This window comes from Serinus canaria, chromosome 1A (genome assembly GCF_022539315.1).
Source record: "Serinus canaria isolate serCan28SL12 chromosome 1A, serCan2020, whole genome shotgun sequence".
Lineage (NCBI taxonomy): Eukaryota > Metazoa > Chordata > Aves > Passeriformes > Fringillidae > Serinus > Serinus canaria.
This window is the reverse complement of record NC_066314.1, coordinates 34,065,728-34,086,341: the sequence shown is the minus strand read 5'-3', so window position 1 is coordinate 34,086,341 and position 20,614 is coordinate 34,065,728. Positions and strand designations below refer to the sequence as shown.

General features: G+C 38.8%; 1 protein-coding gene across 2 annotated transcripts in view; it reads right to left on the bottom strand.

Annotated features, from left to right (window-relative positions):
* RAB3IP (RAB3A interacting protein) overlaps window positions 1–8,211 on the bottom strand; it is a 33,353-nt gene extending 25,142 nt beyond the window's left edge. Inside the window, exons 1-2 of one of the 2 annotated variants that reach the window (XM_050969683.1) lie at window positions 8,131–8,196; window positions 1,904–2,018 (exon numbers count right to left, since the gene is read on the bottom strand). The gene's annotated coding sequence lies outside the window, so the exon portion shown is untranslated. Of the gene's footprint in view, window positions 1–1,903; window positions 2,019–8,130 lie in introns of both variants that reach the window. The other variant, XM_050969682.1, reaches the window with a different exon arrangement.
* Window positions 8,212–20,614: the final 12,403 nt, after the last annotated feature.

Here is a 20,614-nt window from a genome sequence, read left to right as displayed (position 1 = left end):
GTATGAATTTTAAATATGTTCACTCAAATATGTTCAGAATACTTTGTGATAGAATAGAAACTGTGAACTACTCCAGCAGAAGTATGAACTTCAACCAATAAAAATGCTTTTTCCCACCCATTGTACTGCTGAGTCCAGAAGATCTAACAGCAGACTCTGCATCTAAATGGGATGATGAAATCAAGAACATACTCTACATCATAAAACAATGCCATTCTTAATATAATCCAGAGCTGTTTCATATCAAAACAAACATATTTCATTCATGAAAGAGTGGCAGACCTGAGAATCAGTGAAGAAAAGAAAAATTTTTAAACCTAAAACTTCCACTTTTCATCTCAATGAAGCAAATAATCCAGGACAGAAATTAGTGAACCTTTAAATAAATTAGAGTCCAGAGTGGTTTTGGCTCAATTACTCATCTGATCTTTTAACAGTTAACTGAAATGACAGACTTTGCTAATAAGATTTTTCATGAAGTATGATGGTGTATATTTAATACATCACATGATTAAGTGAACATGACAATTGTGAACAAGCATACAAAAAATATATTATAGGTAAAAAGTACTATGAATTGGCAATTTCACTGACAATCTTTCAATTTATTTTTAATTACATATGGTTTTCATAAAACCAACAGAAAACATGTACAACACATGATTTTTACAAGTCCTACTTCCCAGCAATTTCTCAGAGATTATAAAAATCTTTGCATAATTTAAAGCTGTATGTTGGAAGGAGTATGAAGAAATTTGTGAAGGAATTACTTAGCACTGATTATTCACTGCAAAAAACTCCACCTTTTCCACATTACATAAATACATAAGAGAGAAAGTGCTCAAAAAGTTACCTAATGTGCAAAAAAAATCTAAACAAAATAATAATACATTGTAGTTTACAGAAAAAGTTGCTTGGATCCTACACTTGAACAGACAAGGCAGGAAGAAGATCTAGAAAGATGATGGTCATACCCATGAAGAGAGGATGCCATCAACTTACATGTACATCCACTTCATTAGCTACTTCACAAAACACACAGGAAGACATCAAGAACATCAAGAATCCCAAAATTACATATGAAGTAATGTTTTAGTTAAATTAAGACTTTCTGGTCACCTTAAACTCAAAGAACACTACTCAAAACAGTTCTGCATCTCAAGGATTGTGGTGTGTATACACCAGTGTGAAACACAGAGCTTTGCCACATCACCGGGTACATGTGGGAGAAATTCAACCATTCAGACAGCAAGAATATGTTAATTGCTCAAAAAAAAGAAAAAAGAAAAGAAAAAAATCACTCCCCTCTAAGAAACATAAGGGACAAAAAGGACCTTACATGAACAAAATGGAACGTTTTTGTTTCAGGTTCCTTTTCTGCAGAAGACTTTATGCAGAAATTTGTTTTATTTTGAACTATCAAGAGCAGTTGGACAAATATGATTTACACAGAAAGACATTTTGGGCTTTGAAGCTTTCCTATATCAGAGATGAAAAGCTTATTTTTAAGGAACTTTGGCAAATATTGCTGTTTGTTTTCCCTACAGTTCTTAACTATTAGAAACCTTACAATTACATGCTCTACATGATGATAAAGCCGGTTAAGTAGACAAATTAAAATGAAGGAACTAACACAGCTACAGGACATTTCTTCAAAGTTTAATTTCAAGAATGTTTTCAGCTCTACAATGGAATTAATACATAACTGTTTTACAGTTAATAAGCAAAAATACTGTCATCTTTATAGTTCATCACACCAGCTGAAAAATATCCATGTCACAGATCTCAAAGTCAGGGTCACATCTACACAAACAGTTTCTCTTTCTTTGTTCCCACCCCTGTCCTCTTCTTTGACCACCAAGCCAGCCATACCCAGCACCACTATACTGGCAACAATACCAACCTGCCACTTAAAATTCCTCGTATTTTGGATTCCAGTCTTCACAACTAACAAAAGACACAGGTTCTGAACATGGATGCAGAACGGCTGCCTAGATGCCTTGTCTTTTCTTCAGCACCTAGGAAAGTGCACCCAAATCCATACAACAGAAGCAGAAATTGAGACCCACCCGAGACCAAAACAGAAACAGACCAAAGAAGAACTTCTGCCACATACTCCCTTGCTGCTGACTAGTTGCTATTTCAAGTTTGAAAGATGCTAGTCATTGCTAATTACTCTTAAAACTCACAGTCTGCCTTGATAGTCAGTAGAGATATCATGGAACTTCATATCACCAGTACCACTGGCTGAACTTTGCTGTGCAAGGTTTTTTTCAAAAACCAAGTTGTTTAAAAAATGCTACTTAGCCTTTTCCAAGAATTAAAAAAAAGGCTCACAAAAAAGCATATTTATTGTTTTTTCACTTATCTTACTATTTCTGTACAACTATTAGGGCTGTCTGTTAGGAGCAAATACTTTAAGTACACAAAGTAAGCAACAGGTTAAAAGATGCACCATTCCATATATCTGTGATAACAGACACAAATTTGTTTACATTCTGAAGCCTAGAAGGCCATGCTGGCTCACATAGAGAAAAAACAATTGAAAGCCTACTTATTATCTTTCAAATATTCAAATGCACTTCTAACTGTCCCTCTGGACCATCACACCAATTTACCCTGGCAAAATAATATGTTCAGGGGATGGATGGGAGGAATCTATGCTACCTACATGGTCCCACTCCACTGAGAAATGTTCCACTGAATTCTTTCCTACAGCTTTTCCACCTAATCTGCCTGTATCCTGAAGTATTTTTAACATTAAAAAAAAATAAAGAAAAAGTCCAAACCAAAAAGATTAGGATATTTATAAGACTATCACTCAGCTTATACCTTAAGTATTGACCCCAGCCTAAACAGTAAATAAATCCATGCATAACTTTCTCAGCTATGCAAAAACAAGCTCTTTCTGATAGAGGAAGTAAAAAAGTTTTAAAAGTTATAGAAGTTATTCCTGGAAGAGCTGAAAATAAAATCCCTCAGCTATATTTTTCCCATAGCCTGTCAAATGGGCACTCATAAGCAAACCATCTGTGTAAAACACTTTCCAGTCACAACTTTTTTCTTTCCTAAGATTACTTCTCACTAGGCAGAAGCTGGGTACACCGCCCAGATAAGACAAAGGAGCCCCTATTAAGTATCGCAGTTTCAAGACTCACCAACACCATTATGAAGACACGTTACACATTCATGAAACCAAACATACATGCAAAAGACCAGGTGGTTGTAAAACTAAAAGCTCTCTCTTGGGAAAGAACTCTTCAAAGTAGTGGTAACCAAAAGGAGAAGGATTAAAAATGCATAATAAATTTCAGTGTCATTAAAGATTAGAGGCCTGCAGGAAGGATTCGGATTATTGACTAAGGCAGCGATGAACAGCCTTGCTGTGAAGGAACATGAAGCAAATGGGAAGCTGAGAGCTTCCCCAGGAGCCAAGCTGACTGTGTGCAAAAAAACCACACACTGTTGACACAGCACTCCTTAGTAGTAATTCTGCTACTGTGAACAAAAGCTGATATTCTTACATTTCAGGGCAGCACACATGTTAAATAAAATAATTAATTTTCTTATTATTTCTCCTACTACATAAGAGAAGGCTTGGAATATAAGGTGAAGGTTTGGAATCACATTAGTGCATACTAAATGGGATTCTTTTTTTCTTAGTTGATACTATGCAATTAGCATCACATAAAAATGTCAAGTACTGTAATAAATCAGGATGAAGCAACAAAATAATTCATTTCCTTATGCTTTCACCTGGAAATAATGCAAATTTGGAGGGAGCTGACAAATGCCACTTTTTATTACCTCTTTGCTGCCTCACCTGCACTGCTGACTAACCACAACTACATGAGGAAACTATATTCAAATCTGTTATTTTGTCTAATAGTAAACTAAAATGTACTACAAAGAAACCAGTTTAACAACAGTTGGTTCAACACTTCCTAAAGCTTCTAACAGAAATGGAGAACCACAAATATTTTTAACAGCAGTCAAATCAAAATGCTTATACCTAATTTTTCTGTTATAACTCTAAGAGGGGTTTAACTATTTGTCTGAATCAAAGCACTCAATAACTAAATACTAAAAAGCTCCCTGAAAGCCAGTAATTTGTTAAGGTTTGTTTCCTTTAGAAAAAAAATTGTTGAAAACCACCTACCACAAACTTTGGAGTTTGTCTTTCACAGATTGCTTTTGAATACCAGACACTTTGAAGATAACAACTCAGAACAATTTCCTGACTGCTATAGTCCATTTTAAAGCAATGCCAACACCAAACATTTCACACATCAGTAATCTCATTTTCAGCTTTAATAGTAAAAGAGTACAATCGTAACAGAATGGCTACCTGCTCGTAACAGAATGGCTACCTGCTCGAGTAGGAAGAGGAAAAAAAAAATCCCTTAAGGAAGAAAGTTAACACCTCTAAACATTATCACCAAGAGCAAATTCTAGTTAGTATTTATCAAAAGAATGTGCCCATTAGCCACTGTGGTTTAACCTCCATGCAGCAGGCCTTTAATATGTAACTGAGTCTCAAAGACTTCATTTATTAGACTCCAACATCTGCTTCAGCTGATTTGGAAGGGGTATGGAGAGTGGATTTTTCCTCAAAACAACTGCCATTAACCCACCACTGGACCTGCATTCTTCTCAGTGGGTTTAGGGACAAAAAATTTTAAAATATGTGGCATTACAGAGCCTGGAATGTAATATGTTTTAAACTCTAAAGAACTCAGTAGGGAATTAAGAACAGTGGATTAATGAACACCTTTTAAAGAAGCAGTTCAGTTAAGTACTGCTACTTCAAACCTATCAGATGCAAATAGGTGGTTTTAAATTTAAATTGTTGTAAGGCATATGCACGCAATAATTTCAAGTTCAAAACTAATTCAATTACATCTATCCAGTATAAGATATTCAAGAGATGTAGACACAGGACAAAGTGTGGTAAATTTTCTTCCTAAACTGTTTTATATTTAAGGTTAGCCAGAGATTTCAAGCAAGTTTAAATACCATTATCAATGCCAGTTGATTGCATGAACACAATTCAAGATTTGGTATAGGAATTCCTTTAAGGTTTGCAAAAAATAATTCCCAATCCTAAAATCTTGCAATTGTCATAGAAATTTCTTCTCCAAGAACCTAAAACAAAGCTTTTATTTTTTTAATTTTTTTTTTAGCCAGTAAGATATGAGAGAAAAGAAAGCACTGGACTATTCCAGTCTTTACATATTCTACTTTTATTTTATTTTCAAGTGACCTCACACGATGTATTTACCAACAAATGGTAAACTAGGCAAGACAGTAAATGGAAGGTAAGGTGTAAGTTCAGCAAGTTTACAGAATTTAACAGCTAGCAGAAACACATTTGGTTTAACGTGAGAATATTTTTTTACTGCATTCCCTCTACTGTTGTCATAGAATACTATGATGTGGGTCTAGTTTTACTCTCACTTTATGCATTGAAAACACTATTTTGCACTGTTTTAAAAGAAACAGTCTACTTGATAGCAGGATTTTATGAAGTTACAAGGATTTTTGTTGTGGTGAACTGATGATTAAAAAAAAATCTCTTAAAAACTTTTTTTAGGTATATCTTCAACTAGAAAAATATAGGTACAGCAAGTGTCTCTCTTACAGAAACAAGCAGCACACAAGATTCAATGACCTATATTTATGAAGTGCTTGTGAAACTTATAAATAAACATGGTTTAGAGTCTGGGAGATACTACACCTCTTACTAGAGTGAAAAGTCAGTGCTTTGCAAAGGAAAAGAACACCGCAAACTTTCATTGTAAACAAACATTCAAAGAATGCTGTTCTCTTAACATGACTCTCAAACCAAGTTAATTAAAATGAAAATATAATTCTCTTTGCAGTTCCTGTTCTTCTTAAAGCAGAGCGTTGTTCTGCCTTATCTTGGAAACAATTTCACAAGCCCATCTCAGGTTTAAACCTGATCACAATGACTGTAGTGTCATTCTTGCCAAGACTTGGACCTAAAGATCCTCTCATTTTCAGTTAACACTGAATATATTCAGTAAGTAAACTTAAACTTCAGTAAAATTACCATGAATTTTCTGTCATTGAACCTCCAAATGCATTTAAAGAAACATTTTCTTAATTTATTAAAAAATGGTTAGTGTATTAGTGCTAATAAAGTCTCTAATACAAGTCTTGACAGGTTACAGTAAGACAATATTTTACATGCCATATTAAAAAGGGTCTTAAAAATAAAAATCCAAAGTACACATCTCCTTTCTGAGAAAATCCATAAACCTAAGTGGAACAGTGAGTGACCATCTCATTTGGTATTTTACATGAATTTTTAAACCAAATCAATAACAGCTATGAAGAAAGCTGCAGTCTATAATCAAAATGCTTCTTGTGACTGTTCTGTTCTCCTGTGGAAAAAAATATCCCTTTTAAATATAGCATAACAAGATGGATATTCCAGTTGCAGCTGTGAGGTGCACTCCCATTTGTTATTTATTAAAAGCATAATGAGAACAGTAAATTATTTATCCTTCTTTGCTCACTAGGTAACATTAACCAAGCACAATGGATGAATGACTGCCAAGAGACAAATACAGAAGGGCCAACTTTAACCTTTCCAAAAACTCTTTAAACAGATCTATAATAGAAACAACAATAAAAATATTAAAGCAACAAGATTTCAGGTTTTGCCCTACAGTGAGGAATACAAATATTTGAACAGATGGTAGCTGCCAATACATACTTCTAGTCTGAATAACCTTACATCTGCTTCAAAAGAGAAGCTGATAATTTCAGTTACAGCAAGTCTATACAAGAATAATTATTTTATCTATTTAGATAACTGTTTTTGAGACTTCCTAAGAACATGCTTTAAAAGGAACGCAGCAAACAAAGCAACCAACATAAAACTTAGTATAATATCTGCAAACAAAACAGACAACACTTTCAAACTCATGAAAACACTGTAGCTTTTTGTCAGCAAGATAAATTCTGATGGTATCATTAAGGCTTTGGTCACTCTGTTCTCCTACTTCCAAAGCCCTGTGACCCTCGGGGAATTATTGGAGCATCTGCACTCTGGCAGCACAAATTTCTGCATAGCTCATCGCCTGTAATCAACTTGTAACAAAATTTACTTTCTGAGCCTTACTATCCAACATAACTACATTAGAAATAAAGGCAAAGTCAAATAAGCTACTTAACTACTTCAGTTTACAAGACCAGTTATCGGCGACTTAAGTATGGCCCTCAATATTGCTTGACAGACCATAAAGCAACCACAAAAGCTACAGGCGAGCGCAACCCCACTGTCCCACAGCGCAGAACGCCACTCCGGTCCCTGCCCACGCTGCTCTGGCACCGCTCGAGGGGGGCAAAACCTGCGAACCACCCAAGGGGGCCTGCCCGGCCCTCCCCCGCTTCTCCCTCTGCCCCTTTCGGCGCTCTCCCCGATCCGCACCTGCCGCCCCGCCGGCCGACAGCTCCGTGAGCGGAGGCGAAGCGCTCAGCACTAGCTCAGCTCCTTCTCGCATCCCTCCTCTCCTCGTCTCGGCCACCGCCGCCGGGCCGCCCTTCCCCTCGGGCCCCGCACAGGCGCTACCCGGGGAGCACGGCAGCTGCTCCGACCCGCCGGCCCCGGGGATGCGATGGCTCTTTGTCCGCCGCCGCTGTCACCCCAGGGGCAGGTGCCCCCGGCACTTCCCGGGGTGATTCCTGAGAACTACTTTTGCCAGTTTTGCCTTTGACCGCGGCTAGACTCGGGGACAAGCGCATCCCTGCCGCCGACAGCCCCTTCCGCGCCCACGCAAGCCCCGACGGATCCGGGGACGCCCCCCACCGCAGACGGGCACAGCGGCATGGCCCAGGCCGTCACCTGTCCCCACGTTCTTCCGGGCAGAGTCCCACAGCCGCCACAGCCAGCCCGCGCCCGGTCACGGCGCCCCGGCTAGGGGCAGCGCTCCCCGGCGGCGCCTGCTCCGCCCGCCTGGGCACAGGCTCCCGGAGACGCGTCAGCGGGCAGGTGCAGCAGCACTACCAAGGAACCACAGCCCGGGCAGCCACCCCACGTTCCCACTGGCGGAGCCGGAGCCGGGACTGGGGCCGGAGCGGCGCAGCCCCCGCCACACGTACCTGCCGAGCCTCGAGAGAGGAGCGGCCGCTGCCGCCGCCGCGTCCCCTCAGCCGACCTGCGGGGCCGGGCCGCGCATGCGCGGCGCGGCGCAGCGCCCGCAGCGGGGCGGGGGGGGGCAGGTGTGCGCGGCCCCGCTGGCGCCCCCTAGCGGCGGGGGGGGGGGGGGGGGGGCGTGACCTCCGTGAGGGGACCGGAGCGGGGGCGAGGGAATGAAGGGGCCGGGGCCGCCGCTCCTCAGCGGGCCAGAGAGTTAAACATGGAACATTGCTACTCTTCAGGGGCTGGCGAGCACAGGGCTGTCCACCTCAGTGTTCCTTTGCCGCGAAAAACACGAGGAAGTTAGTCATTCTGTGTTTAATGGCATGCGGTAACAAAGGCACGGGATTGCACAATTGAAAATGAGAAAATGAAAAATATGCCAGGTGGTTATCCAGCAGTTTTCATTCATGGGGCATGCACTGTTCCAAATCAGTTCCCAAGCCTCCCTAATGTATTTATAATTTCATAATTAAAGACTGAACTGTACACACAAAATTTCTGAAATGAGGCCACATATAGAGCTATAAAAGGCCTCACTTGCTAAGGAGAGGTGTTTTTCCAGTCCCAGTAGTTTGATTAAGGGCAATTACTATGTCTCATCTGGGCCTGCCTTAAGCCGTTCCCATTGCCACCCTGACACAAGCATGGTACTTAGTGCACTTGAAGTCCTGGTCTGTACTGTTCTGTGTGTCCTATGTCTTAAAGGTGATAGGCAAAATGTTATAAAGCTGCTATAAATAAGCATCCATTTCACCACTGGTCTGATTACAGAGCCAAAAAATATCCTTCAAATGACAGCACTATTAGCTGGACCATGTACTTTCCTTGCTGTTAGTGCAGCTGAACTGAATCGTGTGCTGCATGGTGAGGAACTTGAGCAAAAATCTAAGGTAAACAAGACCTTGTCCCATTCATGGGTTAAGGAATCTAGGCCGCATTCCAGTCAATAATTGAAACTTTAATTATCTTGACAGCTTTCCATTGAATGTGAAAGAATCCTGTTCGGCCAGTCCTGCAGGACATAGCCACAGACAAATAATGCTCTCTGTGGCACATTCCCCATGGCATCCACCAAGCAAAAAGTTCATTGGCTTTTTGAAGCAAAAAAGAATAGCAAAAGAACACGACAAAGATGACGTCCAAAGGCAAGTGTATCAATGCCACTCCTCATAATGTAAAAATACAGTACCCATTAATACTAATATCTTCTAAATCCAGTATGTAAATCTACATTGACTGCAATGGGGCTCAGGCAGAAATATGGCTACAGAAAGTCATCATCTATAGCTTTTCTGGAAGCAGTCTGAAAACCAAGAAACCAAAGTGCCAGAAGTGGAATATTCAAACAGCAGTATAACTTAAAGTTTGTTATAAAACCCCAAAAGAGCAGAGATGTTCAGTATAAGGACCTTGAACTTTAAACTATTTAATTTGCTAATATTGACATGAGATAGAATCCAGGCAGTGCTATCAGAATACAGGTCTGACAAATTAGAAGATGCATCAGAAATTTATTAAAAACATGCTTGCAAAAGAGATGACAAGTGGAATCATAAGCTGAAAACAACCTATTAAGACATAGTAAACCAACAAGAGTCTATAATTAGGATCTGTAATCCTATAGTTCTTAATCCTGTACAATGACTGTGCTTGGCATGACAGTCTGCTGTCTTAACCAGATTAGACGTCTTGCATTTCAAGAAATAATAGCAGTATAGTTCCAAAGACATTTGACTGCTGAAATTAATCACCAACAGATTTATTTTGTCAAAGTACTCCTGTATTTTGCTGTGTGCAATACTTTAAAGAGTCAGGCAACAACAAAACACAGAAAGCATAATTTACATGATTAAAATTAAAAGCTAAAATAAATTGAATAAATAAATTGAATTAAATCCAGAGTCATAAATAAAAGGAGTGTTTTGCATGGGGCAAAAGAAAAAGATATATTAAAAGAGTATTTTTATCCAGCCCTTTGCTCCTTCCTGAGTTGCACATCAGTGTCAGGGCAGAGCTACTCCTTCAGGCATCATGAACTGAGAGCCAAGGTCACCCATGAGGGCACAGCCAAGAGCAGAGCCAGGTGGCGATAGCAACAAGCTTTGCCATACACCAGTGACAATCATCCAAGGTGAGATGTCAAATCAAGCCCAGGATCCATTCAGGAAGTCTTATCAGGAAGAGCAGAGGCAGTACTGGAGACATGTGTGACCTATGCGCAGACCTACACCTGTAATGTAGGTCCAAGGCTCATCCAAGGAAAAATCATCCAAGACAGACTCACAGAAGACAGTACAGTTTGGCTGTTTGTTTTGAGCTCCACAATGTGGTCAAATGCCCCAGATGAGAAATTTCCATTCTCCAGCTAGATAGAACACTGAATAGGTATCTTGGCACAGACTTGGCTGGAGCAATCTATATACTGAAAACTGAGTCTCAACTTGTGTAGCTTCTTTCCAGTCATACTGATGGGAGGTGTGATAAAAATCACTGCAAACAGTTCCTGCACTGCACAGAGTCCCCCTGAACTGCAGTTCTGTCTGTCACATTTGAACCATCTCTCTAAGAGACTGTAACTTCAAATGTGGTTGTTTCCTTTCCTAATAGCTACAGTCCACTCATCCTAAGAAACCTGTTTCAGGGAGGAGAAAATGGAAGAGACGAAGGCCTTCTGTTTTGCAGAATGTAGTCCCAGACCATGGCAGGGCTCTCTGTTGAAGGCAAGGATTGCTGCAGGACTTTAGAAAAAACAAGTGTGTAGTTTTTCTTTGATCTGAATTTAGTTAAAGTTTCTCATCTCCACACAGAAGTGCAAATGCCAGCTAATGTAATTTTTCTCCCTACAGGTTGGGAGGAGTTAAAGAAAGAGATGGTTTTTCTCTTTGTAGGATGTTTAAGTGTTTAGTAGGGGAGGATGTCCCAGCAATGTCATGGATTAATAAAGCAAATAAAATTTGAAATCTCACTTTCTACTTGCCTATGGTACTTCTTACTTGTTTATTTTATTACTTTTTAAATATTAAATGAACTGTACTTATTACCTCCCTGTTTGTCAAGATGTTACAAAACAATAAACTCAAGAAAGCCAAAGGATAAATCTATTAACAGCAGTCACACATGCATTGAAATGCCATAGTACAGTGAAAAAAACCCCAAAGAATGATCCACTATATACAAAAAAATCTACAGAGACTGTAAATCTTATCTATTCTAGAAATTTCCTCCCCCCCCACCTTCTACTAGCTCAGTTGAACCAGTGCTAGCAGTACTGGGAACTGTAGTTCCCCACTCACGCATATTTCTTCGTTGTTTAGCTAACCATTTTGAAAGCAAATCCAATTGGTACATTGGCATAATTAAGCTTCCAGCTGATTGGAGCCCTAAAATTTATCTCTATTCTGCCCTCCCTGTCCAGCTAATAGAATGTTAAAACTGGTGACATCTGTGTTATTTTTCAAATCTACCCACTAAAAAAAGGCCCAGGGTAACAGAAAATAAGCAGGATTGATATTAACTGCTACTGAAGCTCTTTCTTAAAACTTCCAATGGTGAAAGACAGAACAGCCTCCCTAAGCAGAACATTCCAGTGCTGAACTAACTTTGGAGTTACAAGTGTCTTCCAAAGTCTAACCTCATCTCCTGTGCTGCTGTGTAGAAGAGGTAACGAGCTTATCTCAGTGAATACAAGAAGCAGAATTCAGGGTATTTGATAGCATCACTTATACCCTCAATTTCATCCAAAAATAAACAATTGTTTTAATCTTTCCTCAAAGGTGATGTTTTTTAGGCCTCCAATTTTTTTCTTGTTCTCTCTGGGTTTCTCCCTGTGGGTCTTTATCAGAACAGCGCTCGATTCCAGACACAGCGCTCCAGCTGGGGTCTGATGAGCACTTACTTTAAGATATCACACATTTGCTTATACATCCTACCAAAGATCCTTTGCTTTTTCTCTTATGGCAGCAGAACACTGCTTAACCAGTCCTTCTCCAGCTTGTGTCTAACCTCACTTGTGAATTTTCTTCTATGTCCATTGATTCTTACTGAATTCTAATCTTGTTCTGAAAAAAAAATGTTTAAGACCCTTCACATCTTGTAGATTTGATAAGTGCACTGTCTATTCCATCAGCTGAGTCATTAATTAAAATACTGCATGTTGTCAGCTGAGATGCTCCTCTTGAAAAATTGACCTTCTAAAAGCATGGTTTGAGTGGGGTTTTCATACTCTTATTGTTTTTACAGTAGTTTATGCTGGAGAGCATACCACTCCCTTTCTTATGATATGTCACTGGAGGGAATTTCAAAAGCCTTAGCAAACTTTATCTGTATCACATATATTGATTCTTTCCTATTTGTCTTCAAATGATGTGCTCAAATCATGCAACAAATATGTTGCAGCATCAAAACCTCAAACTGCTTTATAGTCTTCACCTCTGCTACCAATGTTATCACCTCTGCTGTACATGCACTAAATTAATATAGAAACAAGAACTTAAAATGACGTCTAAAAAGGAAATACTCATTTAAGCCTTGTATTCATTAATTGAAAGTCAAGGCTTGAATACTAAAAAATAGAAACTTGGCAAATAAATTCATTCATACACTGTACATATCTATACACAACTGGCAGAGCTCACTGACAAATATTAAAACAATGGCACATTCTTTACTGATTTAATAAAAAATCAAAACAACACTGTTAAGGGAATACACAGAACACAGCCTAACCAAAGAATGTACAAATTAAAAAATATATAAATTCTTCATTAACTGTTAAAATGACAAGGATTAAAAAGAAATTTCCCCTTCAAGCATGTTAGATTACAATTGCCCACTTTGACTGTAAGACTGATTCTGCAAACAAGCTGCCCAACTAGACAGATTCTGCTGTTGAATATGAAATAATAACGCCTCTACATTTTTTGAAGGTGCTTATAAATGTAGCAATACTAAATAGAAGAAACATAACAACTGAAATGGGCTTACCAACTTATGTAAGGACTGACATGTGGCTTTGTTTATCTTTAGAAGCAAGCCAGGGACACATCCAGAGTGCAATTAAAAATAGTACAACGTGTTCATCCCTAGTTGGAAGATAGCAGATATACCAAACCTGAACTCAGAAATCAGAAAATAAAAATGCAAAATAGATTTTCACATGAAAGTTACCTTTCCAAAAATCCAAACAAACTTTGTAGCCCAAAAAAACCTGTTGTTAAAACTCAAGAATTCTTTTACTTGATGAGACTTTAAAAACAGCTCCACAAATACTGAAAATAAAAGCAGTTAAAGGCACCAGGGAAGAATTCAGGAACCCTGTGTTTTATTCACAAGTCTGCTTTGGACCTTGGTACCTTCCCTGCACCTTATTTTTTCCATCTCTAAATGAAATTCATGAAACTTCTTCCTCCTTCCCCATAACACATACTCCCATGATAAAGTTTAAATAATTTTTCAAGGGTCTTCATTCTTTCATATGAAGTTGCTCTGAAAATGGAATATGTGGCTTTAATGAGCTGGGTTTTTTTTATTTTTGCCCAGCAACCCAGAGATTCAAAATCAGACTTCAGTCAAGCCTGCCAGTTATTGCCAAGTTGTGTTCTCAGAGGGGAGGCTGATCTTAAGGAGAAGTTTTTACAGGTACCAACCATTTCCCTGTTTGACAGAAGCACTGTTTTATTCACCTTCTATTTAGAGTTACCTAGTTGGAACAGGCATCACTCCAATGGGCATAGGAATGTGTCCCAGTTTAGAGTGGCCTTTTCTTCTCCTTGTCTTCTTCTCTCTTCTCGAGCTCAGCACACTCATGACGCCAATGCTCTGCAAGTTCAGTGCAGCAGAGAGGCATTTCTGAAAAGTAATCTGAGTTCTTTACTTGGTAGATGGTAAAAAATGCTTAAGTAATATTGAAACCAGAGCAGTTTCAGTTGCACAAAAGAAAGGGATTACTGTTACACTTCCCAAAGTGACCTTAAAAGTGCTAGGCCTCCCAGGAGTCCAGTCTCCAGTATCATATACATCTCTGTTACCTTGATTGGAAATGTTCTCTCACACTCACCGTGGTAGGAAACATTTTCTGTCACCTCATTAAAATAGTCAAAGCATGGATTTACCCAGAGGAGAGTGAAGGATAAATTCCCCAGCCAGCACCATTCAATGCCTGTGCATGTTTTCAGCCAGGCACTGGCTCAACAGCAGCACAGCAAGCAGAGGGTTTATTTCATCTGCTCTTGGCAAACTGATTGAACCTCATGTCTGGGGGAACAACGAGGCTTTAGGTGCTGTTCAGGCAGTTTTTCTAAGTGAAAAGTTGCAGAGAACAGAGAATGAGAGGATTTGTTGAAATTCAGGTGGAAAAGATCAGACTTGCTGTCCATAGAAAAAGGTTAGTTGTTTATCTCTGTTGGTTGACTAAACATGCTATTCTTTTTCCTGCATGCTACTTGATCTTTTTACTCTCTTCCTGGTTTTTTCCCTCTTAATCAATATCTAAAAAGTGAACAAATGAAGTTCTGAGGGACACGTGTGGCATTGAACTATGGGAGAGAGGAAAGCCAGTTCGCTTTAATACATGACTGGCAGGACCACTTAGCTGATGGAGTAAAGACCTCAGTTTTATCCTTTTCATGTGTGTACTACTGATGCTTTGAATACCAGAATGTATGATTAGGGTTATTTGAAATAAAACTAGTTAAATAAGCTAAAACTCATGTGAGTTGTTCCCTTTACAACAAGAAATTAATGATGGTTAGCCATCTCAGTGTAATCCTTTTTATCACAAACACCAATAATCCTATTCTCACAAATACAGCAACAACAACAATTCCAAATTCTTTCCAGACAATAAGTAACACAAAAGAACTCACCTTTTCTAGACACATTTCCCTGGAAATGCTTTTCTGTTCATAGTTGCTTTCTTGTTCTTGGAATCTCTTTTGTCTTATCTTTCCCTTTGTCTCTCATACAAGCAAATACTCCGACAAATCTCTCTGCCCAAGAGACGACTCAAGAAAATCCTCCATCCTTACCAGTCCCATTTGCATTTGCCAGTACCATGACTCTAAGTTTTTGGTTGAGGTACCCTTTAATTTGAATAGAGGAAATGAAGGGTGTTCTTTCTCCAATCAGTTGCCACTGATTTAATCACACCTCTAGCAGTGTTATATAGAGTGAATTGCTCCATAGTTTTGTATCACTCATCACTGCATGGTGTTATTATCTTAAATAGTGCACTAATCTGCATTATCATTCTTGTAGGTGGATTTTCATAAACACAAACCAAAATATAATCCTATGAAGTATTTCTCCAAATAAGCAAAGCTGTCCTTATAAAATGGGAGAAACACAATGGCTCAGTTGTAGTGTTATGTGTGTTGCCCATTTTTACATACCATTTTTATTATTTTTGTTATTATTATTATATTTCCATGCAGGGCACATGGGACATCGTTTGCTATTCTGAGATGTAACATCCCTCACTGAAAACCTAGGCTATTAAGCCATGAAGAGCATGAGTTTATGTGGCTTCCAGTGATACCTCAAAAATCTTGACATAGAGCACAAAAATGCCTATTGTGCAAAAAATTATGCATTATTACCTCGAATATGAATATATTAGGTGAATATTTGTGGTACAAAATAAGCATTTAAATGGGAGAAAATATTTGTCTTTCTCTGATTTAACTCCCTGAGAAATACAAGAGATATAAGTACTAAGTATATATTATGAAGCAAAGACTATCAACTATCAGTATTCTTCAATGTCCAGAGCAATACAAAATTTTGTTAACATAACTTCTTCATTAAAAAGAAATTACAGTTTTGCGGCATCAGCATGTAAAAAAAGAGAATGATTATAAAATGGCTGTGCAATCACATGCATTTTTAGGTAAGTAAAGAAATTGTCTAATATCTAACATTTGATAATGTGTAAGAAGTTTTGAAACCCTGGTTATATTGCAAAGTACACTGACACTTCAGAAATGCCAATTCATAGAGCAAGATCAAGCACCTCTCCTTCTGTGATTGCCTTTTAACCATTTAGCTTTCACTTAAACTCTGCTAGCCTGTATTAAATAACCTACCCGGATTGTTTCAGATGAACATGATATGGAGCACTTTGGAGACATAAGTCTTAAGTCACGAGAAAGCTCTCCCAGTCAATTCAGGCACTGGCTTTTGAATCCAGTTTCTGGACACCTTATTCCTGGATGCATTGTTGATCTCATCTTCTGTCTGATAAGTCCTATGGTGACATTGTGTGTCTGTGCCTTTTGCCAATAAAAAGATTGTTGAGGCTGATAAGAGTCACAATAATCATATTTCTAATAGCAAACTCAGCACTGCTGCATACCAAATGATGTTTATTTCATCACAAGGAAGTTGCAAAGCATAGTATTTTTGATTGCAGTTTTACAGTACTCAGAGAATTAATCTGTCAGGACAGCAGGCTTTATCCTGTAGACAAATTCATTTGTAATCCTCTCAAGTATTCTACCATGTGACTTCAGGAGATAAAAGAGCCTCTTTAAAGTATATTTCCATAACCCACATTGACTGATGCTAAGTACAGCGGTATCTCTCCCACTAGATTAACTTTTAATTATTGCAATTTCTCTCATGAAAGAGACTGTAAGATAGCATAGCAAGTCTCTACACAGTCATTCTATGGGCAGAGGACATTTTATGGTAATTTACTGATTTATTTAAGACAGGAATTCCAGCAGCAAGTGACAGAAAGTAGAAAAGTATAGCAAAACTCAATATATTCTCATATGAGAAAATCTGACAGTGGGTTCTTTAATGCTGCTCTCTTCCCAACACTTTAATTATTCACTTACTTTCAATAATAAAATTCTTTCATGTTGTTCAGACCATATTTTAGCCTATTTTTTATGGCATTTCTTTGGATATTGGCATTATGTGATGTCGTTACAGATACTGAAGTGCTTGCTTGAAGCTTCACTAGCACATGATACTTATTAATGTCTCTTCCAGAAATCTTCCAGTATAAATGTGCTCAAAAATCAAGAGGAGAGAGAAGTCGAAAGCATAAAAATATTAAATAACTTTTATTTGATGGATTTCTATCTGTTACATTCAGCTGTCTTGTTAAACATCCATGGATGATACTAGCAGGAACCTGTCTAGTTACACAGTGCTAAAGTGTTTTTGTCTCTTGTATTTGTTCAAAGTACATCAAGAGAAAATTAATGCAAAATACACCATTATCAGTGATCATTAATAGAACTGCATATAGAAAGGAACTTCTGAAAACTGTTTTTGTAGATGAAACTACATTTCCTAAGAGAAAAACAGAGGAAGAGAGGTAAAAACATTGACTATCTTTGGAAATATCCAACAAGGAAATAGGGACACCTTAGAGATAAAAAAAAGGAGTATTTCCTACAGAACCAGTCCCAGTGGAGCTACACAGATGGAAACCTGTATTTATTTCTGCCTCTGAAAACACAGGAGCACTAAATCTCATGTCCTCTGCAAAACAGCTCAGAGCCAGTAGAGCAATCTCAGCCACTCAATCTGCAGGAATACTGAAGAGCTGCCAGGAAAACCACCTGATACCTACTGACACATAGAGGTACTATTATTTACCACTCAGTAAGACCAGCAAACTATTATGCTCAGCAAAGAAAAATGTTTTAGGTCTAAGTAATTATTTTCCCAGTGACCTTAAAATATCCCTGTTGTTAAAAATTTTCCTTGCACAGGGCAGTCTCTGTAATAGGATCAGGCAGTATGTTTCTCCATGCCAAGTCACTGAATGCTAAAATGATTTGTCATCTTTTGCCACAGGCCACTGCCTGACACACACATGCCACAGTCTAATATCTCGCCTGCTTTGACATCAAAGTGTCTGTCTTTGGCCATTAACAACAAGAAGAAAGGTAAACAATGGCAGAAACTTCCATTCTTTCTGGGAGAGTTTTAATTAAATAAAAGGTCTCAAATAGCTTAATGCAACTAAGGCAGAGGGGAAAACCTTTCATCATAAAATGAATTAAATCTATAAATCTTGCTTATTCTCTTTCCCTGCATTTTTGTTTTATTTACTTCACAGTCACATTATTTCATTCTCTGCTGAAGTTTATGACAACATTATATGATATCTCCTGGGCTTTCACAGTCTACCACCTTCTACAGCTCACTCTTAATGCCATAGGTCATAAAAGACAGAGTTCATCTCATTTTACAAAGGGGAAGAGGGAAAGAAGTCCTATGTAAAACCTCCAGCTGCAGAAGGATTTTCACGTGCTGAAATATACAGTTGTGAATAGGTCCACTGAGGCTTTTCCTAGCAGCAACTCTGCCTGTTTTGAGGGATGAGTGATTTCTACAGCATGCCCCAGAGACCTGATTTCCCAAGTCAAATCAGCAAAGCAGAAATGCAGCAAATGCTGTGCTCCAGGGTTGGACCAAGTGCAGCTGGGGAACATTTTCAGGTTTGGAGGGGCTGTCTCTGGTCTTCCTGTTTAGATGTAGTTAATCAGTGCTATTCATTGATGTGTCTGCCCAGGACCATGTTAGGGACATATCACTTTTCAAGACAAGTCTCAGAACAAAATACTCCCTTCTTGTCCATCCCATTTTGGAGGAAATAAAATGCAAAAAAACCTGTATGTGCCAGCCAAAACCTTTGCAAGATTCTTCATTCAAATGAAAGAGGTCCTTCCTCTGGCAAGTGGCGTTATAATTATAGACTAGAAAAGAGCAAGATCAGCAGCTGCTGCTGCTGCTGCTGCTTGCGTTTGTTCCCTGTGTAACTGACAGGACAGAGCACTTGGCAAAAACAGACTTCCAGAAGTGGAAAGACATTTTAACCCCTGTTCTTGTCAGTCCACTCCTCTTAGGGCTCAGCAGCAGCAACCCCTTGCTTCAGGTTAAGGAAAGAGCAAGGTGATTTTTGCAAATCTGAAGGGGACTTGGTTAAGGACGTCTGAGAAAGAGGAGGGGTCCAGGATTTGCCTTCGGGCTTGGATTGCTGAATCAAAATAGCAGGTCAGTGGATATAGCGTAAGCTTAATATGTTTTTATAGTTGACTTAACTCAAATATCTCTCACTCACTTTCTCTTCTATGCCGTAAACTAAAAAATAAGGTGAAAAATGACAAGGGGTAAGTCTGCATAGAGGTGCTATTTATTTATATATTCTCTAAAGAGCCTTTCATGGTCAGTTAGGAAAAGCTGATGACTGTTATTTTGTCCTGTGCTTTCTCTCTGAATCCTAATGCATCCTGAAATTCTCAGCCAGGCAAAAATCCCATTTACAATTAGGTTCAATATTAACAGAGAGGACACACTTATATTTTTAGCTGTTTATACCTAAGGTCTTCTGATGGTCTTCGCAAAAGCGGAATAATATACAACTCACATTTCAGTCTGTGCTTGAGAAAGTTTCAGAAAGGAAATAAACACCGAGTAAAAGAAAAAAAAAAAAAAAAGCAGCAGCATAGATATGAGTCAAGGTCTCTACAGGCATCAAACGGGCATAACTTGTGTTATGTCCTCAAAACTCACAAATCCATACCAGCAAAAAGCCTAGCCCTATATCTTCTGATGAATTTAAGGGCAGCATGATAATTGGGAATGTTTTTCATTACACTGGTGCCTGTGGTATCTGATCTAATGTACTCTGTCCTTCTTCAGCCCTGGCCAAAAGAGTGCTTAGGAAGGAATGTGCTGGGGGGCATCGTTATGCTTTGCTCTTCCTGTCCATCTCAGTCTTAGCTTTTTAATTTCCTGTGGCCATAAGTAATGTAGGAAGGGCTCTCTGCCAGCATGCTGCCCATGAATCAAGGGCTTGGGACCACTGTGCAAGAGCCAGAGTCAGCTCAAGGCTTTACACCAATACTTCCTGTTGCAAGGGGAGGCCATACCTAAATGGTTGTTGTTGTTCTCAGAGAAAAAAACCCCACAAATGCAGATTTAAACTTGTGTTTGCTGTGTTGAGAAATCTAACCAGACAAACGCATAGCTGTCTTTCGTAGCTTTGTATAGTCAAAACTGTTCTGTAATCACCTAATCTGACCTAATGTATGTTTTAAGACTTAGAATTATATTATATAATTCCCTATATGAAGTCCCTATATGAACCCAATGATAAATGTTAAGGAAAGCATTTGCTTAGCAGGAGGATAAAACAGAGCATACAATAGGCAAGGAAACCAAGGCAACAAAGCCTAAAATTTCTGTAACAGTCCCACTTTTCTTTGCCCCATTTCAGAGGCAGAAAGAATAAGCAGGGCCATCCAGTGTTTTCCAAGAATTTCTATTCAGAGTCAAGGGCATTGAGTAAGGTGCTAAGAGATGGCTGGAATGTGATTAAATGGAATATACTTGCTACAAGCAGACAAATTGCATTTGGTGGATAAAAATCTTCTCCCTGTCTAATGCATGTGGAAATAATCTTGATTCTTGCTATCACTACAG